The sequence below is a fragment of the Somniosus microcephalus genome, chromosome 1 (assembly GCF_052327205.1).
Source record: "Somniosus microcephalus isolate GS21.2 chromosome 1, FLI_Smic_1.0, whole genome shotgun sequence".
NCBI classification, from domain to species: Eukaryota; Metazoa; Chordata; class Chondrichthyes; order Squaliformes; family Somniosidae; genus Somniosus; species Somniosus microcephalus.
In genome coordinates this window covers 415,616,056-415,636,052 of record NC_140987.1, presented here as the reverse complement: position 1 = coordinate 415,636,052, position 19,997 = coordinate 415,616,056, and the positions used below count along the sequence as shown (strand labels likewise).

The 19,997-nt window shown below is 46.6% G+C and overlaps 1 protein-coding gene and 1 non-coding gene across 6 annotated transcripts in view; one reads left to right on the top strand and one right to left on the bottom strand.

Annotated features, from left to right (window-relative positions):
* tenm1 (teneurin transmembrane protein 1) overlaps nt 1-19,997 on the bottom strand; it is a 1,268,320-nt gene that overhangs the window by 988,236 nt on the left and 260,087 nt on the right. The gene's annotated exons all lie outside the window — the stretch shown is intronic.
* trnaa-ugc (transfer RNA alanine (anticodon UGC)) lies at nt 7,813-7,884 on the top strand. Its single transcript has one exon. It is a non-coding gene; the product is annotated as a tRNA-Ala (tRNA).

The following is a 19,997-nucleotide window of genomic DNA, read 5'->3' as shown; positions in this document are numbered from 1 at the left end:
CTGGACGATTAAAAGAAATCTTGGCTAACGCCAAAGAAGTGTTTCAACAGGAACTAGGAACCCTGAAAGGCGCCACCGCCTCAATAAAAGTGGAAGATGCGGCACTTCCCAAGTTTTTTAAGGCAAGGCCGGTGCCATATGCAATTCGTCCAGCCGTCGAGGCAGAGCTGGAGAATTTGGAAAAAGCAGGCGTGTTATCCAAGGTAGATTGGAGCGAGTGGGCAACACCCATCGTCCCGGTCATGAAGAAAACGTTGAATAATGATAAATCTGAAGAACAGAGAAAAGTTCGCATCTGTGGGGACTTCAAGGTGACTGTAAACCCAGTTCTTCACACGGTACAGTATCCTCTTCCGAGGATAGAAGATATTTTCGCCTCACTATCCGGAGGGAAACGTTTCACCAAAATTGACTTAGCACAGGCATATCTACAGATGGAGGTTGAGGAGGCCTCTAAAAAGTATCTCACGATAAACACACACAAAGGCCTGTACCAGTACAATCGACTGGTTTTCGGAGTGGCATCAGCTCCGGCTATCTGGCAAAGAGCTATGGAGCAAGTCCTGCAAGGGATTCCGGGGACTCAATGCTACCTAGACGACATCCTTGTAACAGGAGAAAACGACAACGAGCACCTTGCCAACTTGGAGCAGGTGCTCACGAGGCTGAGAGAACGGGGCCTATGAGTAAATCGCCCCAAGTGCGAATTTTTCCAGAAACAAATATCATATTGTGGCCATGTCATTAACGAAGAAGGGTTGCATAAGTCATCTGAAAAAATTGAAGCGGTCGTAAAGGCCCCAGCGCCTGAAAATGTCTCACAATTAAGGTCGTTCCTGGGATTAGTAAATTACTATCATAAATTTTTACCAAACTTGTCGACGGTTCTGCACCCGCTTAACGCACTGCTACAAACGGGAGTAGTTTGGAAATGGAGCGAAGACTGTAAACATGCCTTCCATAAATGCAAAGGCTTGATCATGTCCAGGGAAGTGTTGGCTCATTACAACCCATCACTGCCAATCAGACTGGCGTGTGATGCATCCCCTTACGGCGTGGGAGCGGTATTATCGCATAGATTCCCTGATGGCTCGGAGTGGCCGATAGCTTTTGCGTCACGCTCATTGAACTCAGCTGAGCGTAACTATGCCCAGATCGACAGGGAGGCACTCAGCCTGGTGTGGGGGGTGAAGAAATTCAACCATTACCTACACGGACAAAAATTTACCTTGTTGACTGACCATCAACCCCTCGTCTCCATATTCAACCCTAAAAAGGGCGTTCCCATTATACATAGATACATAGATACATAGAAGATAGGAGCAGGAGTAGGCCATTCGGCCCTTCGTGCCTGCTCCGCCATTCGATGAGATCATGGCTGATCCTTTAATTCAGTATCCCGTCCCCGCCTTCTCTCCGTAACCCTTAACCCCTTTTGCCCGTAGAAATATATCTAATTCCCTCTTAAATATATTTAATGAGCTGGCGTACACTGCCCTCTGTGGCAATGAGTTCCACAGGTTCACCACTCTCTGAGTGAAGAAATTCCCCCTCATCTCTGTCCTAAATGGTTTAGCCCTTATCCTTAAATTATGTCCTCTAGTTCTGTTCTCACCCGCCAAGGGAAACATTCCTTCTGCATCCAGTCTGTCTAGACCTGTCAGAATTTTATACACTTCTATGAGGTCCCCTCTCAATCTTCTAAACTCCAGTGTGTACATCCCTAAACTACATAGTCTCTCCTCATAGGTCATTCCCGCCATTCCTGGTATCAGCCTGGTGAATCGCCGCTGCACCCCCTCCATGGCAAGAACATCCTTCCTCAGATGAGGCGACCAAAACTGTACACAGTACTCGAGGTGTGGTCTCACCAGTGCCCTGTACAGCTGCAGCAAGGTATCCCTGTTCCTGTATTCTAACCCTTTTGCTATGAAGGCCAGCATACCGTTTGCCTTCTTGACCGCCTGTTGCACCTGCATGCTCGCCTTCAGTGACTGGTGTACAAGAACACCCAGGTCTCTCTGTACTTCCCCCTCTCCCAATCTATTGCCATTTAAATAATAATTTGCCCTCCCGTTCCTGCACCCAAGGTGGATAACTTCGCACTTGTCCACATTATAGTGCATCTGCCATTTATCCGCCCAATCGCCCAGTCTGTCCAAATCGCTCTGGAGCTTCCTGGTCTCTTCCTCTGAGCCCACCCCCCCTCCTAGTTTAGTGTCGTCTGCAAATTTGGAAATGCTGCATCCGACTCCCTGATCCAGGTCATTAATGTAAATTGTGAACAGCTGGGGGCCCAGGACAGATCCCTGTGGTACCCCACTTGTTACTGCCTGCCATTCAGAAAATGAGCCGTTTATTCCAACTCTCTGTTTTCTATCTGACAGCCAGTTCCCTATCCACGCCAAAACTTTCCCCTTTATCCCATGAGCCTCAATTTTCCATGCTAATCTTTTATGTGGGACCTTATCGAAGGCCTTTTGGAAGTCCAGGTACACCACATCTACTGGCTCTCCCCCATCTATTCTACCAGTTACTCCCTCAAAAAATTCCAATAGATTAGTCAAGCACGATTTACCCTTTGTAAATCCATGTTGACTCTGTCCTATCCTGTCCCCATTTGCTAAGTGCTCCGCTATTTCATCCTTAATGATGGACTCCAGCATTTTGCCCACAACTGATGTAAGGCTTACAGGTCTGTAATTACCTGCTTTTTCCCTACCCCCCTTTTTGAATAGTGGGGTAACGTTAGCTACCCTCCAATCCATCGGCACTGTTCCCGAGTCTAATGAATTCTGAAAAATCATCCTTAGTGCATCCGCTATCTCTAGGGCCACCTCCTTCAGTACCCTAGGATGCATGTTATCAGGCCCTGGGGATTTGTCCACCTTCAATCCCTTTAGCTTCCTTAACACCATATCCTTAGAGATATTGATTTGCGTCAGTTCCTCCTTTGCCAATGTCCCTATTTTTCCCGATATCCCAGGGAGGTTTTTTGTGTCTTCCTTCGTAAAGACTGACCCAAAGTATGCATTTAGTTGATCTGCCATTTCCTTATTTCCCATTATATATTCCCCCGTATCTGACTGCAATGGACCAACTTTGGTTTTCACCAGTCTTTTCCTTTTGATATATTTATAAAAGCTTTTGGAGTTAGTTTTTATATTTTCCGCCAGCTTGTTTTCGTAAGCTATTTTGCCCCTCTTGATCATGCCCTTTGCCCTCCTTTGCTCTATCTTAAACTGTTCCCAATCTTCCGCTCTGGCGCTTTTTTTGGCTATTTTATACGCCCTATCTTTGGATTTTATGCTGTCTCTAATTTCCCCTGTTATCCACGGTTGAGTCACCTTTTTAGATTTCCTTTTATGCCAGATTGGTATAAACAATTTTTGCAATTTTGTCATTCTATCTTTAAATGTTTGCCATTGTTTATCTACCTCCAGTCCTCCCAGGAACGTTGTCCAATCAGACCTACTCAGTTCCCGTCTCATGGCATCATAATTCCCCTTGTTTAAATTCAGGACCTTAGTCTCTGAGTCAATTTCTTCGCTCTCCATTTCGAGTGAGAAATCGATCATGTTATGATCGCTCTGACCCAAGGGTCCCCGTACAACAAGATTACTGATTAGTCCCTTCTCATTATGACAGCGCAAAGGCTACAGAGGTGGTCCCTTTTCCTAGGGGCACACCAATATGACATAGAATACAAAGGAACAAAACAGCATGGGAATGCTGACAGGTTATCGCGCCTACCGTTGCCAACGGTGGAAGAGGCGCCTACAGTGGACCCAGTGGAGATGTTCCACTCGACCATAGTGGAATGTCTACCGGTGACAAATTCTACCATTGAAAAGGAAACGCGAAATGACCCGACTCTCTCACGAGTCTACGATTTAACGGTGAAAGGATGGCCAGCACATGGTGAACCACTGTTGCCAGCATTCTCACAAAGAAGAGAACAGCTGTCAGTGTGCCGAGGAACCTTGATGTGTGGATCCAGAGTGGTGATTCCACCCAAACTCAAGGATAGAGTGCTAAAGGAGCTTCATGAGGGGCATCTGGGTGGAGTGAAAATGAAGAACTTAGCCAGAGCGTTTGTGTGGTGGCCAGGTATCGATGGAGACATCGAAGAAATGACCAAGAGCTGTCTAGGATGCCAGAAGGTCCAAAACGCCCCACCCCAAGCCCCTCTACATCCATGGGAGTGGCCCTCATCTCCATGGCAAAGGGTACATATCGACTTTGCTGGTCCATTTATGGACTCAATGTTCTTAATCGCGGTGGATGCACACTCCAAGTGGCCGGAGGAAATAAAGATGTCCTCCACCACCACGGAAAAAACCATCACAGTATTAAGGACCATATTCGCCAGGAATGGGCTGCCTGAACAGATCTGTTCTGATAATGGACCGCAATTTGTATCCGAAGAATTCAGGAAGTTCTTAAAAAACAATGGGGTTAAGCACTACACGTCCGCCCCATACCATCCCGCCACTAATGGATTGGCTGAAAGGTTTGTCCAGACCTTCAAGAAGGCCATAAAGGCCATGGGTAATGAAGACATAAATCTACAACATAAGGTAGATAACTTCTTGTTTGCGTACAGGAATGCAACACATGTGGTTAAAAACCAAACCCCCGCCATGATGTTTTTCAATAGAATACTAAGATGCCGGCTGGATTTGGTCAAGTCAAACGTCAGAAGGGACGTAGAGAACCGGCAATTTCAAAGCATGAATGAAAGGCCAACTAGAACCTTCCAGATAGGTCAACTAGTTTTGGCCCGGGACTACCGTACCGAGAAATGGCAGCCTGGAACTATTTGCACACGACTAGGACCGCTGATGTATACCGTGGACATTGGAGAAAGCATAATAAGGCGCCATGCTGACCAGATCATAGAGTCATCCGAAAAAGGACAACCTACACCACAACTCTATACGCCTAGTGATGAAGCAGAGATACCCATAGTATCTACCTCCGATCCGGTGATACTGGAACCAGATGAACCCGACACTGGCATTGAAGCCGAATCGACCTTGCCAAAAGAACCTACTACACCACCGAAACCTACTACACCACCGAGGCGTTATCCGGACCGAGTCAGGAAGCCTCCAGAGAGACTGAATTTGTAATTGATTAACTTCAGCAAATGTGTATATTATTGTTCTTGTAAAAATGTTATTTAATGATTACTTAAAATGTTATGTACTATTTATCTAAAAGGGGAGGAATTGTAGTGTATGTACCTTTGAGAGGAACTATGTTTTTGCGGCCCCTGTGTGTTGTGGTACCGGTAGTGACCGTTCGGGTATGTAGGCTTGTGTAGCGTCTTGTGTAGTTAGTTCACCTCCAGACTTTGTTCAGTAAACACTTGTTAAATCAACTCCTGCATTCCGTGTCTCCATTAACACATGGATCTAACAATCTGTATGTCTGTCTGTTTGTTTGTCTGTCTGTATGTCTGTCTGTATGTCTGTCTGTCCGCTATACACTCAAAAGTTATAGAGCGTACGTACACATATGTTATATCAAAAGAAAGCTTATGATTAGGGGAGTCTCATAGGCATATTTACATTTTGGTCAGACAAAAATTGTTCAGACAGTATACAAAAAACGTTCAAAAATCCGCTCATTAGCGGTTGACCAATCCTACCGCTCATTAGCTTTGAGTGACGTGATGGTTGACCAATCCTACAGTTCAGTGACCTGATGGTTCACCAATCGGTGCGTCACGGGGGGCATTTCATTCCGTGTGTGGGCGGGACCTAATCCTGCAGCCTCCCGAAATGTAGCCGCCATTTTTTTCACTGCTTTTACTCAACAGCGAGCGGGGCAGCTGCGGCGCCCCATCGCAGTGGGAGGTGAGTTGTGGTCACTCGGGCCAGGCCTAACAACCGCTCGGCCCGAGACACAGAGCGGGGGAGCGGCAGCGGCCAGCCGTCAACCGCGCGGCCCTGTAAACTGCCGTTTTACAAAAAAGCCTTGGCAACACCAGGCCCCCCCAGCTAGTCCCTAATAAAGGAGAAAATAGAAAAACATCTAGGTGGAAAAATTCGTTAGCGACCATTTTGGGTCAAAAACATCGCCTGGGCGCTAAATTTAGTTCCCGGTGAAAAATAGCATCAGCGATCGCTAAATTCAGTTTTAGCGTCCCAAGAGGGAGGTGGTGTGCTAATTCAAGTGCTTCACTTCTTTCTTAGAGCACGAACCCCGAATATCGGGGCGGTGTGTTCTGTCGAGCTACGCACTGGGCTACGTAGCGCTGCTGCATGGAAGGGCTCTTCCCCTCATTAAAGGGGAGGGCCCAAGCCCACAACTCTGTGGGGCCCCAACTGGACCACCAGGGAGTGGAGTGCCGTGCCAGCAGCCCGGCACACAAGAGGAGTGCCAGGCTGCCAGGTCATGGCACAGACCCTGTGGTGAAAGATGCAACCAGCCATGACAAGTAAATCGGCCGATTTCTTTTTCCCCTGCCCGCCACCTCCCCTTTACTTACCACCTCACAAGACTCCCGCCACTCCATTCCCGTCTCCTGAATCGGTCATCGCCCGGCGCAGATTCAGGGGGCATGGGCCAATTTTGGAGGCGGGGCGAAAACAGGGCGCTGCACATGGTGATGACATTGTCATCGCCTGCGCAGTGGAGCAGGGTGCTACCGGTTACCGCCGCCGCTAAACCTCCGCTGAATTTAGCGGGAGCCATTATCGGCACTGCGCCTGGGTGAAAAGTCATTTGCGCCCCCGGAGGCGCTAACGGGAGGTGCAAATGTACCAAATTTCTAGCCCCTGGAAACCAAAAATATAATAATAAATAGTCACCATGAATTTAAAAAGGAAAAGTCTTGCTTGACCAACCTTATTGAATTTTTTGAAGAGTAACTGAGAGAGTATATAAGGGTAATGCAGTAAATGTAATTTATCTAGGTTTCTAAAAGGCCTTCAATAAGGTGCCACATAATAGATTAATGAATAAGCTCAGAGAATGCAGAGTCAGGGGACCAGTAGCAGACTGGATAGCTAGCTGGCTTCAAGACAGAAAGCAGAGAGTAGGGGTAAAAGGTACAGTGGCAGAAGGTGGGATGTGGTGTTCCATAAGGATCAATGCTGGGACCACTGTTGTTCACAATTTATATTAACGATTTAGACCTTGGAATCAAAAACACAATTTCTAAATTTGTGGGCCACACCAAATTGGGGGATTAGTCAATACTGAGGAGGACTGCAACAAATTACAAGGCGGCATTATTAATAAACTTGTAGAATGGGCATATAATTGGCAAATGAATGTCACCACAGATAAGTGTGAGGTATTACAATTTGGTAAGGAAAATAAGGAGGTCACATATTATTTGGATAATAAGAATCTAAATGGAACATAGGAACAGGAGTAGGCCATTCAGTCCCTCGAGCCTGATCTGCCATTCAATGAGATCATGGCTGATCTGCAACCTAACTCCATATACTCGCCTTTGCCCCATATCCCTTAATACCTTTGGTTAACAAAAAGCTACCAATCTCTGATGTAAAATTAACAATTGATCTAGCATCAATTGCCGTTTGCGGAACAGAGTTCCAAACTTATACCACCCGTTGTGAGTAGAAATGTTTCCTAATTTCACTTCTGAAAGGTCTGGCTCTAATTTTTAGACTATGCCCCCTAGTCCTACAATCCCCAACCAGTGGAAATAGTTTATTTCTATCTACCCTATCTGTTCCCCCTAATATCTTGAAAATTTCGATCAGATCACCCCTTAACTGTCTAAATTCTAGGAAATACAGCCCTAATTTGTGTCATCACTCCTCGTTGGATGGGGATGTAGCTCAGTGGTAGAGCGCATGCTTTGCATGTATGAGGTCCTGGGTTTGATCCCCAGCATCTCCAACAAATCTAAATGGGGTAGAGGAACAAAGGGATCTCGGGCACAAATCACTAAAAGTAGGGATGTAAGTTAATAAGGCCATATAAAAAGCAAACCAAGCACTAGGGTTTATGTCTAGAGGGATAGAATTGAGAAGTTATGCTAAATTTGTATTGAACCTTGATTAGACCATACTTGGAGTACTGCGTACAATTCTGGTCCGCATATTCTAAAAAGGATATAGAGGCACTGGAGAGGGTGTAAAAAAGATTTACAAGGATGGTACCAGAAATGCAAGGTTATACCTATCAGGAAAGGATGAACAGGCTGGGTCTTGTAAGATTCGAAATTTTCATTAATAACCACGCAGTAAATTAGGGTTAATAAGACAGTTTTATTGACCAAAAGATGCTTGTACAGAGAAACCTTTGAAAAAAGGGCACACAAAATGGCCGCCGGACCTCGTGACCAGTTTCTGGGACCATTTGAATTTCTGTTACTGCAAGTCAGACAGGCGTGTGGATTGAGGACATTAAGCCCGCGAAAACCAGTTTTGGGAAACCGAAACTCAGGGAACTGAGCATACATATTAATTAGATTATAAGTACAGGACAGTTTTGGGTAGCAGGATGAGGCCCATCAAGAAATGGGCGGACAATTGAACAAACACTTAAACCCATTTACTGTACAAAGAAAAAGCCGTTTAACAGCCATCAAGGGCAATCTCCAGACCGATCAATATATAAACCGAGTTACGGTGACAAAGCAAAGACATTATCGGCCCAGGAAGGCCAGTTCAGCCATCACCGACTCCCGTTATGAAGACAAAACACCCCTGCAGAGAATTCTGCCCGCCAAAAATATTACAAAGACAGGACTATGATCTGGCGGGAGATAAGAATGTTCCAAAAGGGTATAACTGTGGATTGAAAAGGTCCATCAGTACGCTTCGTAGCTTGGCTTCGCTTCACGCTTCGGAACTTCTACAGTAGCTTCACTTCGGTTTTCATTTCTTCAGCGCTTCGGGACAGACTCTTTGGTTAAGGCAGCACTTCGGTTTCGGAACGTGGTCGGTGTTCGGCCAGGCAAGGCTCGGCCACGACGGGAAGACGACGAGGGTGGCCCGGGTACTTTTGTCGGGAGATCATCGACGACCCAGGCCGAAGAAGAAGACACCCTCAGAAGGACAATCATTATGACTGTATAAGAGGACACTCCGGGCCCAGCACTCCAGTGCCTCAACAGCCCTTCGGTAATGGTAACACAGGTGCATTCAGTGCTTCAACACCACGTCGGTAACGGATCCATCCGTGGCGAGCGCTCACCAAGGCTGCATCGGCAGCCTCATCGCGGGAGAACCAAGAGGAAAACAAGCTGCGCCAGAAGTTTCCAAATCCACGTGACAACGGAAAGCTGTGCCAAAAAGGCTGCAAACCCCTTTTCGCAATTCTGAAAGTGGTGAGCATGATCCCGAGTTCCTCAAGTCGAAACTTAGTTCGGTCTAGGGGAGGGGGTTAAGGGTAGTTGTAATGTGTTACCCCTTTTACGATGTGCCGTGTGTTCCCCATTTCCATAGAGTTAAGTTCATAGATGTGTGCATGCTTGTAGTAGCTTTAATCTGTGCTTATGACATGTATTTTATAATGCTGCAAACTGTTTAATAAAAGCATCCATTTCGTGCTATTCAACCTAGTCTATTGAGTTTTCTCTGCACTACAGTTCCCTGCACCTAAGTCCAAGATCTAGAACTGTAGGGAAGAGTGGGTCGAACCACTCAAGGGTAATTATTGCAAGAAGCCTGGCAGGAGACCAGAGCAAGCAAGAGAAACCCCCTACAGTCTCTTTTCTCTTGAAAAGAGAAGGCTGAGGTGTGACCTATTAGAAGTCTTTAAAATTATGAAAGGTTTTGATAGAGTAGATACAAAGAGAATGTTTCCACTTGTGGGAAGAGCAAAACTAAAGGTCATCAATATAAGATAGTCACCAAGAAATCAAATAGGGAATTCAGAAGAAACTTCTTTACCCAGATAGTAGTGAGAATGTGGAAGCACAGGGAGTGGTTAAGGCAAATTGTATAGATGCATTTAAGGGGAGGCTAGATAAGGATATGAGGGAGAAGGGAATAGAGGGTTATGCTGATAGAGTTAGATGAGGAAAGACGGAAGGAGGCTCGAGTGGAGCATAAACGCCGACATGGATTGGTTGGGCTAAATTTCCTGTTTCTGTGCTGTATATCCTATGTAATTCTATGTAACAATGTTCTTGCTAGTGCTAGCAAACAGAGGAAAATACAATGTTGAGATTTAAGACAGTACTGAGGCTGGATAAATGTTTCAGAGTTTTCTCTAACCGTCAGCTTGGCTCAGTTGGTAAAAGTCTCACCTCTCAGTCAGAAAGTTATGGGTTCAATCCCCATTACAGACTTGATCCAGGCTGAGGCAATAAACTTCCTGCTTAGGTGGTATATAAGATCCCCTGCAACTAATTGTAAAACAGGGAGTTCTCCTGGTGTCTTGGCTGATGTCATTCCTCAACCATCATGATTAAAAATAGATTATCTGGTCATTTATTTGTTTACTGGTCATGGGAATTTGGGTGCCACATTTGTCTATGTAACAGCAGTGACTACACTTCAAAAGTAATGCGTTGACTATAAAGCGTTTTAGGGCAAAGGAAAGCACTTCACCCATGTGACTATTCTTCCCTTGGAACTTGGACACTGAGACCGAATTTTTCAGGGTGGTAGCGGGTCGAGTGGGAAAGTTGTTATTTTTGACAGCGGGTCAGGAACCCACTGTTATCTCGCTCCCATGTGCCTTTCCCACGAGCACGTTTGCCATCGTGGAACCGACCCGACCGGTAATGGCGGGGGACCCAATTGAAATCATTATGAGGTAATTGACAGGCACTTAAGAGCCTTCTCCCCCCCTACTTTTTAGATTTCCCTGCATGGCCACGGGATTCACGCAGGTTGGAAAGCACGTCTGTCAACCTGAGGCGTGAGTTCAGTGGCCATTGCTCCAACTGATTACTTGACAGCATGGAAAACAAACCAAAATAAAAACATGTTGATTACATCAGCTAACAGATTGATGGAGATTCTGTTCTATTTGAAAAGCTACAGGTAAATGTTAATTCAGAAATTCCTGAAGAGATGGTGAGGGAAATACATTTTTCACTGGCCATTCTCGGCTGTTGCCCTCCAACTCAACAGTAATTGCAGTGAATTGATCTGCACTATAAAAAAATGACATTTACCTTTTAAATAAATTTTTGTGTTGTTTCTGGTCAGGTTTTTCCTCACAGTATACTATGATTGTCCAGTTACACGTTAAATCAAGTCATCAACTGTAACAATTTCATTTTCATCACTCATTCCATTGGTTCAATTTGCTTTCAGTCCCTGAATATGACGAATTTAATTTTTCAGTTTGAGACTTTAGGGTGAATTTCTGTAGAGGTTCTCTCACTTGTCCATTGTTAACTTCAACGGAACAGCTGCAGAAATCCCAGAAACGAATTTAAGCACCACTTACAATGTTTGTCTGGGTATCCGCAGCTCTTCCGCTGAACTTGCATAAGATTGTAAATCCACCCCTTTACAATTACATTTAAAATCTGCTTAATTTTATGTATTACCTATACACACACATTTGTATTTGTACCAGTTACTGATATAAAAGTCTACAGATTTGTGACGAAAGTGCCAATAACTTTCTAAATAATGTACTTTTTAAATCATGAATGACATCACTAGACCCACTCCATTTCATTGGGCCAGGTAACATGCTGGGTGGGCTTAATAGGCCCCATTAAAGTAAGTTCATTTCTACAACGGGATGGAGCCAGCAGCGGGGTCGCGACCCGCCACGGACACCGCCTGCACCGGACCGGCCAAGGTAAGGAAAAGCAAGGAAGAGTATCAGCAGGCTATTTAAAGTTTTTTTTTTCAGCACAGAAGGAGGCCATTTGGCCCATCGAGCCCATGCCAACTCTCTGTAAGAGCACTTCGGCTTGTCCCACTCCCCTGCCCTTTCCCCGTAGCCCTGCAAATTTTTTTCCTTCAGGTACTCAACCAATTCCCTTTCAAAAGCCATGATTGAGTCTGCCTCCACCCCCCTTTCAGGCAGTGCATTCCAGATCATAACCACTCGCTGCGTAAAAAAGTTTTTCCTCATATCGCCTTTGGTTCTTTTGCCAATCACCTTAAATCTGTGTCCTCTGGTTCTCGACCCTTCCGCCAATGGGAATAGTTTCTCTCTATCTACTCTGCCTAGACCCCTCATGATTTTGAATACCTCTATCAAATCTCCTCTCAATCTTCTCTGCTCTAAGGAGAACAATCCCAACTTCTCTAGTCTATCCACGTAACTGAAGTCCCTCATCCCTGGAATAATTCTTGTAAATCTTTCCTGCACCCAAGTTAAACCAGGAGCAGCCGAATCCTTTCCTCAATAATACAAGTTCATTTCTTTCTTTCTAATTCTGGTTCACAAATGAAAATGTAAAGGTTTCAGTATCAGTTTTCATTTAAATAACATTGAAAACCAAGTCAATAAAGTTGCAAAGACTAAATGCACAGAACTTAATAAAGAGCACTTCAAAGGAAAAACTCAAGTCAAAGTTTCCTACAAATACAAGTGATGGTGTTCCCATGCACCTGCTGCTTTTGTCCTCCTAGGTGGTGGAGGTTGTGGGTTTGGGAGGTGCAGCCAAAGAAGCCTCGGCAAGTTGCTGCAGTGCATCTTGTAGACAGTACACACTGCAGCCACGGTACGTCAGTGGTGGAGAGAGTGGATGTTTAAGCTTGTGGACTGGGTGCCGATCAAGTGGTCTGCTTTGTCCTGGATAATGTCGCGCTTCTTTAATGTTGCTGCAGCTGCACCCATCCAGGCAAGTGGAGAGTATTCAGTCACCCACAATACATTCAAAAATATCATTCACAAAGGAGTTCATGATGCTCATAGTCTTGGAGAGATGCTGGTGTTGGGGATGAACCTGCTTCATCACTTTGTACATGTAGATTGAGTAACTCTTCTTCCTCAACTTTGTCGCCTTTTATCTTGGCTTGCCACCATTCTTAGGCACTGCTGCTTAATGCTCTTGCATTGTCACTTTGACTAGGTAGTGCCAAGATCAATGAAATTAAAGTTTCCCCTGCTGACTTGCTGTAAAGGCTCTTTGTGAAGTGGGGCACAGCATAAATCTGTCCATAATTTGGCAGAAACTGGTGGTCTCACTGAGATAAGAGCAATGGCTGTCATGGGAAATGTAAAAGTGTGAAGAACAGTAGAAGATGCTGATCATAAAATGGGAAGCAGATTGTATTAGTGAGGATGGGATTGAGTTGGCCTTTCCTCATCTTTGAATATCTTGCTGACCATCACTGTCCAAGCTCACAAATAATGAATGGTCACATGGGTGACATGCTGTTCCTTGTCCATGGATATGGAGACCAATTATAACAACCCAAATGTTGATCAGGGTGAAATTAGCTAACTCAGCACAAACCAGGGTGTAGAGATTCATATTCCAATTTTTTGTTTAGCAGCTTTATAGTTATGGATAGTCTAAAAGCCAATTATTATCTGGAATCTGTAAACATCACTGTTTTACGTTTCTGATATGTTTATAAATCTTAAAGGATACCGACAATATAGAGGTGAAGACATTTATTTCAATGTAATGTGCTGTCTTTCTGTAATTAAAAAATCACGAGTTTTCTTTTCTCTTCATTATTCCTTGTACATGTGCTGCCACTTGGAAAATAATAAAAACTAATGATAATAACCATGTTGTGATTCACTGATGGATAGCTGTAGCAATATTTGCACAAATGCATGAAGAAATGGAATAATGAGGCAGCCCATAATACACGAGGTAGATGTTAGAAATTTAAATTGTGACATTCAGACACATTTGAAAAAGGTTGTTCTAGCTATTTTGATTGCTTGCGGCTACTGTTTTTCTGGTAAAATTGACATTGATTTTCTCATATAATATTCTGCTGATGTCCCTGCACAAACTAAATGGGCAGTTTCCAAAACAAAACTTGAAGAGGGATTGCCACTGTATTGTGGAGACACTGTAGAATGCCGCTCACCGTCTGAATTGGTTAAAACAGATTCTAAATCTGCTGCAATGTAACCATTTGCAAGTTTCTTCCTCATTCCTTTCCATTCGTTCCTCTCTCTTTCACTGTAAAATCTCACATGACTGATGAGTTATTGGCCCGTAATTTGCGCCCCCCTACGGGTGCGTACGCGCCCATAAGGGCCTCGCAAGTTCCGGGTTTTTGTGCACAAAGCGCATGTGTGAAAACCAGCAACTTGCAGATCCCATGCATCCCCAGGAAAAGGGCATCCGTGGGCGGCGAGTTAGGTTATTTGCCCAATTTCTGCCTAGTGAATGCCCATGAAATTCTTATGCCTGGTAAATGCAAGTGTAAGGTCTGCTTTTACCAGCGCAAGAGTTTAAAGAAAACTGCATTTTTAAAATTTTTATATAATTTATACATTTAAAAACTTGTGCAATAAGGTAAGTTTATTTTTAGCCCCTTTAACTTTTAAGTTTATTTTTCAAAAATGTAAGTTTTTGTTTTAAATATTTAATTAAATAGCATTTTAAATATGTATTATTTTTTTAATGTATTTGATGTGTAGAGGTATTTTTGGGGGGTATTCCCATTCATGATTATGGGGTTTCTGTACATACAGAATCCCCAAAAGCAAGAATGGGGATTCCCCTTCTTTCATTGGTTGGGCCGGCCCACGTGATCCCAAGAACACTTGCGAACCGCTTGCGCCCGCAGGATACATGTAGGCCTCTACTCGTGGGTACCCGGAGAGGCCCGGGACCCCGAATCTCCGTACCTCCCGGACCACCAGGTATGCGAGCATTTTATTTGCGGATCGGAGGCATTTCCCAGCGGGAAGCCTCCGACCGCAAATTCAGGGCCAATGTTTGTTCCCTCTTCCACAGGGGATGAGGCTTTTCCATATTTATAGGTCTTTGCTCTCCATGACAATAGGCAACAATGTTGATCTATTTAACCCTTTGCAGTATGAGTGACTGCAAGCTATTTGACGGGGTTAAAGGTCATCATAGTTAACCCTGATACTGCACTTCAATTTTCTTCCCCCCCCCCCCGCCCCAATTTTCTCCCCTACACTCCTGGTGGCATTGACTTTCTAAGTTTGGGTTCCATGATTTGCTTTGTAGGAGCAGGCTATTTGAACATGGGAGGCAAGTCATCATCGCCACACACACCTTTCCACCATGAGTCTGTGGATAGCAATTAGGAGCAAAAACCTTGGCTGATTTTCCTCTCTTCAGCCAATTATAGCATCTCAAGTGCCGCCTCAACTGAGAGCAACTAACTTAGCATAGAATGGGAGTTGAACTTTAGACCTTCTGGTGTATATGGCTCAGCTACATGTTACTTCATCAATGGATCCAAAAGGAATGCTTCCCTTTTGTCTTGATGCATTACTTTCAACTAATCAATAGTACCAGCAATGAGCAAGTGCCATTTTTCTATCCAGAATCAAATTCAACAACAACAACTTGTATTTATATAGCATAGTAAAACATCCCAAGGCACTTCACAGGAGTATTATAAGACAAAAAATGTGACACCGAGCCACATAAGGATAAATTAGGGCAGGTGACCAAAAGCTTGGTCAAAGAGGTAGGTTTTAAGGAGCATCTTAAAGGAGGAAAGAGAGGTAGAGAGGCGGGGAGGTTTAGGCATGGAATTCCAGAGCTTAGAGCCTAGGCAACAGAAGGCACGGCCACCAATGGTTGAGTGATTAAAATCAGGGATGCTCAAGAGAGCAGAATTAGAGGAGTGCAGATATCTCGGGGGGAGGGGGTGGTTGTGGGGCTGAAGGAGATTACAGAGACAAGGAGGGGCGAGGCCATTGAGGGATTTGAAAACAAGGATGAGCATTTTTGAAATTGTGGCGTTCCTTAACCGGGAGCCAATGTAGGTCAGTGAGCACAGGAGTGATGGGTGAACGGGACTTGCTGCGAGTTAAGACAAGGGCAGCCGAGTTTTGGATGACCTCAAGTTTACGTGGGGTCGAATGTGGGAGGCCAGCCAGGAGTGCGTTGAAACAGCCAAGTCTAGAGGTAACAAAGGCATGGATGAGGGTTTCAGCAGGGGATGAGCTGAGGCACGGGCGGAGACGGGCGATGTTATGGAGGTGGAAATAGGCAGTCTTAGTTATGCTGCAGATATGTGGTCAGAAGCTCATTTCAGGGTCAAATATGACATCAAGGTAGCGAACAGAATGGTTCTGCCTCAGACAGATGTTAGGGAGAGGGATGGAGTCAGTGGCTAGGGAACGGAGTTCATGGCGGGGACCAAAAACAATGGCTTCCATCTTCCCAATATTTAATTGGAGAAAATTCCTGCTCATCCAGTACTGGAGCAGTCTGACAATTTAGAGACAGTGGAGGGGTCGAGAGAAGTGGTAGTGAGGTAGAGCTGGGCGTCGTCAGTGTACATGTGGAGACTGACGCTGTGTTTTCGGTCAATTAACTCAATAGCCCGTATTTTCCGATCGCAGACCTCCCGCGGGCAGAGGCCTGCGATCTGGAAAAATCTACGCCCTTACTTGAGGGCTCCCGGGACACACATGCTTCTGCTCCTGGGCCTCTCCAAACTCCAAATGCGCAGGGCCCACGTATCCCAGGGGCGCATGCAGTTTGTAGCGTCCCTGAGATTACGTGGGCCATGGGGAGCCAATCAAAGAAGGGAATCTTCCTTCACACATTTGACAGGAAGACCTGTCAAATATATGAATGGAGATCACCTCAAAAACATAGTAAAACTTTAAATACATTTTTAAAAAATCACATTTTTAAAATGACTTGAAATTACAATAAATTAAGGCCTAGAAATTCAGTATCGCCACGTTTGGGGCGCGATAGTCGAGCGTGCGCTAAATTTAGCGCCCGACTCAAATTATCGCCATCTTCAGTGAAATTGACTTGCTTCACCCCAAGAGGTTCTTGGTGCGCTAAAGCAGGCGCTGCACGACTATCCTAAGGCGCTAAGCCGGAGACACGAGGCGCTACCACCGAGGGCGGGCGCAGCACAGGTGCGGCCAGTTAGCGATTGCAGGCAGACACGCTGGCGCCGGTCACCTCTTAAAGGGGGAGGGTCGATTTGGCTTGCAGCCACGCCCTGCACATTGGAGCCCTAATTCTCGGCCTGGACAGACCTGCTGCGACATTGTAATGCCTACGACCATGGTGAGGGCTAGGGAGCGAGCGCAACGGTTCAGTGAGGGGGCCCTGAAGGTTCTGGTTGGCGCAGTGGAGCGCAGGCGATCTATCCTGTTTCCGGACAGTGGCAGGAGGCTGCTGCCCAATGAATATCGAAAAGCTTGGAGGGAGGTGGCACACAGAGTGACCTCCAGCAGCATGGTACCTGGGACCCCTACGCAATGCAGGAAGAAGTTCAACGACCTCACTCTGGTTGGCAGGGTGGATACCCTTTCCAGTATCCTCTTCATCCCTGCATGTGCACCTCACTTTATGGCCAAAGGGTCCTGAAAGAGCCAATGCCCAGCCCTCATCCAACACCTATGGGCCTCTCATGAAACTCACATGCACATTCACCACTTTACACACTGTAACGGCTATTCGATCATGGGAGGCAGTGCAGCCAAGATCAGGGCTTCACACTGTAAGGACTATTCCACCATGGGAGGCAGTGCAGCCAAGATCAGGGCTTCACACTGTAAGGGCTATTCCAGCATGGGAGGCAGTGCAGCCAAGATCAGGGCTTCATACTGTAAGGGCTATTCCAGCATGGGAGGCAGTGCAGCCAAGATCAGGGCTTCACACTGTACTGAGAGCCCGTCCTTTCTCTTGCAGGGCAAGCTGGCGCACAATAGGAGGCAGCAGCAACGGACCAGGGGAGGCCGTCCTGAACTTAAAGACCTCAGCAATCTGGAGCAGCGAGTGGAAAGGATTATGGCAGGCTGGATGATTGGCCCCGTCGCCACTGGAGATGCTGACCCCGTTCTGGACAGCAATGGTAAGGTCATCACCTTTTTGACCTCTCTCCTTCCACTTGTGCCTCACACCAGCATCCTTTGCCACTATCGAACCAATGCAGTGCATTGCAGCACTCATGCCTCCCTCGCTGCCGCCCTGTCCTCACGCTAAAGCAACTCTTGTACCTCCCTGCTTTCAGATGCTGATTCGCCAGGTGAGGAGGCGGGCCCTCAAGCTGCCACTGTGAGTGATTCTGAAGGCGAGGAGGAGGAAGAGGAAGCCGGACCATCAGTGCCACCCTCAGCCGAGGCAGCCCATGGCCATAATGGGGACACGTCTTCGCTGGAGGGGAGCAGGGGGGAAGGGTCTGAGGAGGGTGAAGCTCCAGGGCCCAGCGGGCTGCAGCAACGCGGGGGTGGGTAGGGAAGCTCGGCGGCCTTCTCCCCGGAGGGAGAGTCTGGCCTCCAGTCCTGCTACAGTGAGCGCAGAGGAGGTGCGACTCCTCGCTGAAATGGGTGCCCAGGCGGAGCACAGGCACACTGAGCTCATGGCTGCAGTGGCAAGGATGCCTGACTCCATAGTCACTGGCAAGGCGTGTACAGGAATTCGGGGCAGCACAGGCAAGGAGTCTGCAGGACTTCGGGGCAGCACAGGCAAGGAGTCTGCAGGACTTCGGGGCAGCACAGGCAAGGAGTCTGCAGGACATCGGTGCAGCACAAGCGGCTTCCACGCAAGTGCTTAGTCGTGCCATACAGTCACTGGCTGGTCTGATGCAGACACAGATTAGGGCCACACGAGCACTGACTGCTGCCACCCTCGCTGGTTCGAGCAGGATTCGCCGGGGCCCTCGCCACACCGCAGCAGGCCAGCAGTCTGTGCTTCAGCAGATTGCTGCGCATGCTTCAGTGCTGCCCCGTGCGAGTGCCAGTGTGTCGTCCAACCAGGGAGTGCCTGTGCTCTGTCAGGATGGCAGCATTCCTGCTGCCAACACTGTCACTCCTCCACTGCAGCTGCCACCACCCGTAGGACAGACTGCTGCCGCCCATGCAGAGTTGGAGCAGTCAGCAGCCGGGCCCTCCAAGCCCAGAGCTGGTCCAGGCCGTCCCCCAAGGGCATCTGCTGACTATCTGACACTCAGCAGCCTTTCCCCAGCCTTGCTGCAGCCACTGGTGTCCCATTGCGGAGGAGCTGCAGGGTGGGAAGGGGCCAATCTCGCAAGCAAGGCAGATCACCTTCGCAGGCTAAAAAGTAGGAGGTGTGGCAAAATGCTGTGATTTTTTTTAGTGAAGGCCGAGGATCATGGTCATTTTTGGTTAACTCTTTTGTTCATTGTTTCCAGGTTGTGAGAGCCAGTTATGTGTCTGACTGTTTTTTTGGGGGTTTCTCTGTATTTGTTTGTCATGCGGGAAGGGCACAGAGTTTGTTAAATAAATAATTGTCTTTATTCAGATTGTGCATGTTTGCTGTTTGAACTATTTGTTGCCTTGACCAGCTCAGGGTTTGCGGACCGGTTCCATTCATGTTAATTCAATGGCACAAGCCATTCCCTCAGAGGGGGCCTAGAACCGACTTGCAATAAGCCGCTGACGGACGGTCCTTGCACTTTGTGCCTCCCTCCCGTCTTGGTGCTCCTCCTCCTCCTCCTCCTCCTCCTCCTCTTCTGGTGGTCCTCCAATGTCTGCTGGCAGTGGCTGAGTCCTGAGGATAGCCAGGTTGTGCAGCATGCAGCACACTACAACGAAATGGGAGACTCGCTCAGGCGAGTACTGAAGGGCTCCCCCGGAATGGTCCAGACAGTGGAACCGTTGCTTTAGCATGCTGATTGTGTGCTCAATGATGTTCCTGGTCGCATGATGGCTGTTATTGTATCGTTCTTCAGCAGGGGTGCTGGGCGCATGTGGGTATTGCTTGCTGTAAAATTTTCTAGTGAGGCCCTTCTTTCCGCAAATTGGCTGCTGTATTTTCCTACATTACAAAGCGACTCCGCTTCAATAGTACTTATTTGGCTGTAAAGCATCTTAGGATGGCCAGATGTTGTGAAAAACGCTATATAAATGTAAATTATTTCTTTCTTTCTTTATTTGTTCTGAAGTTTTAAAAAGTTCAATCATTTGTACCTGCAGTA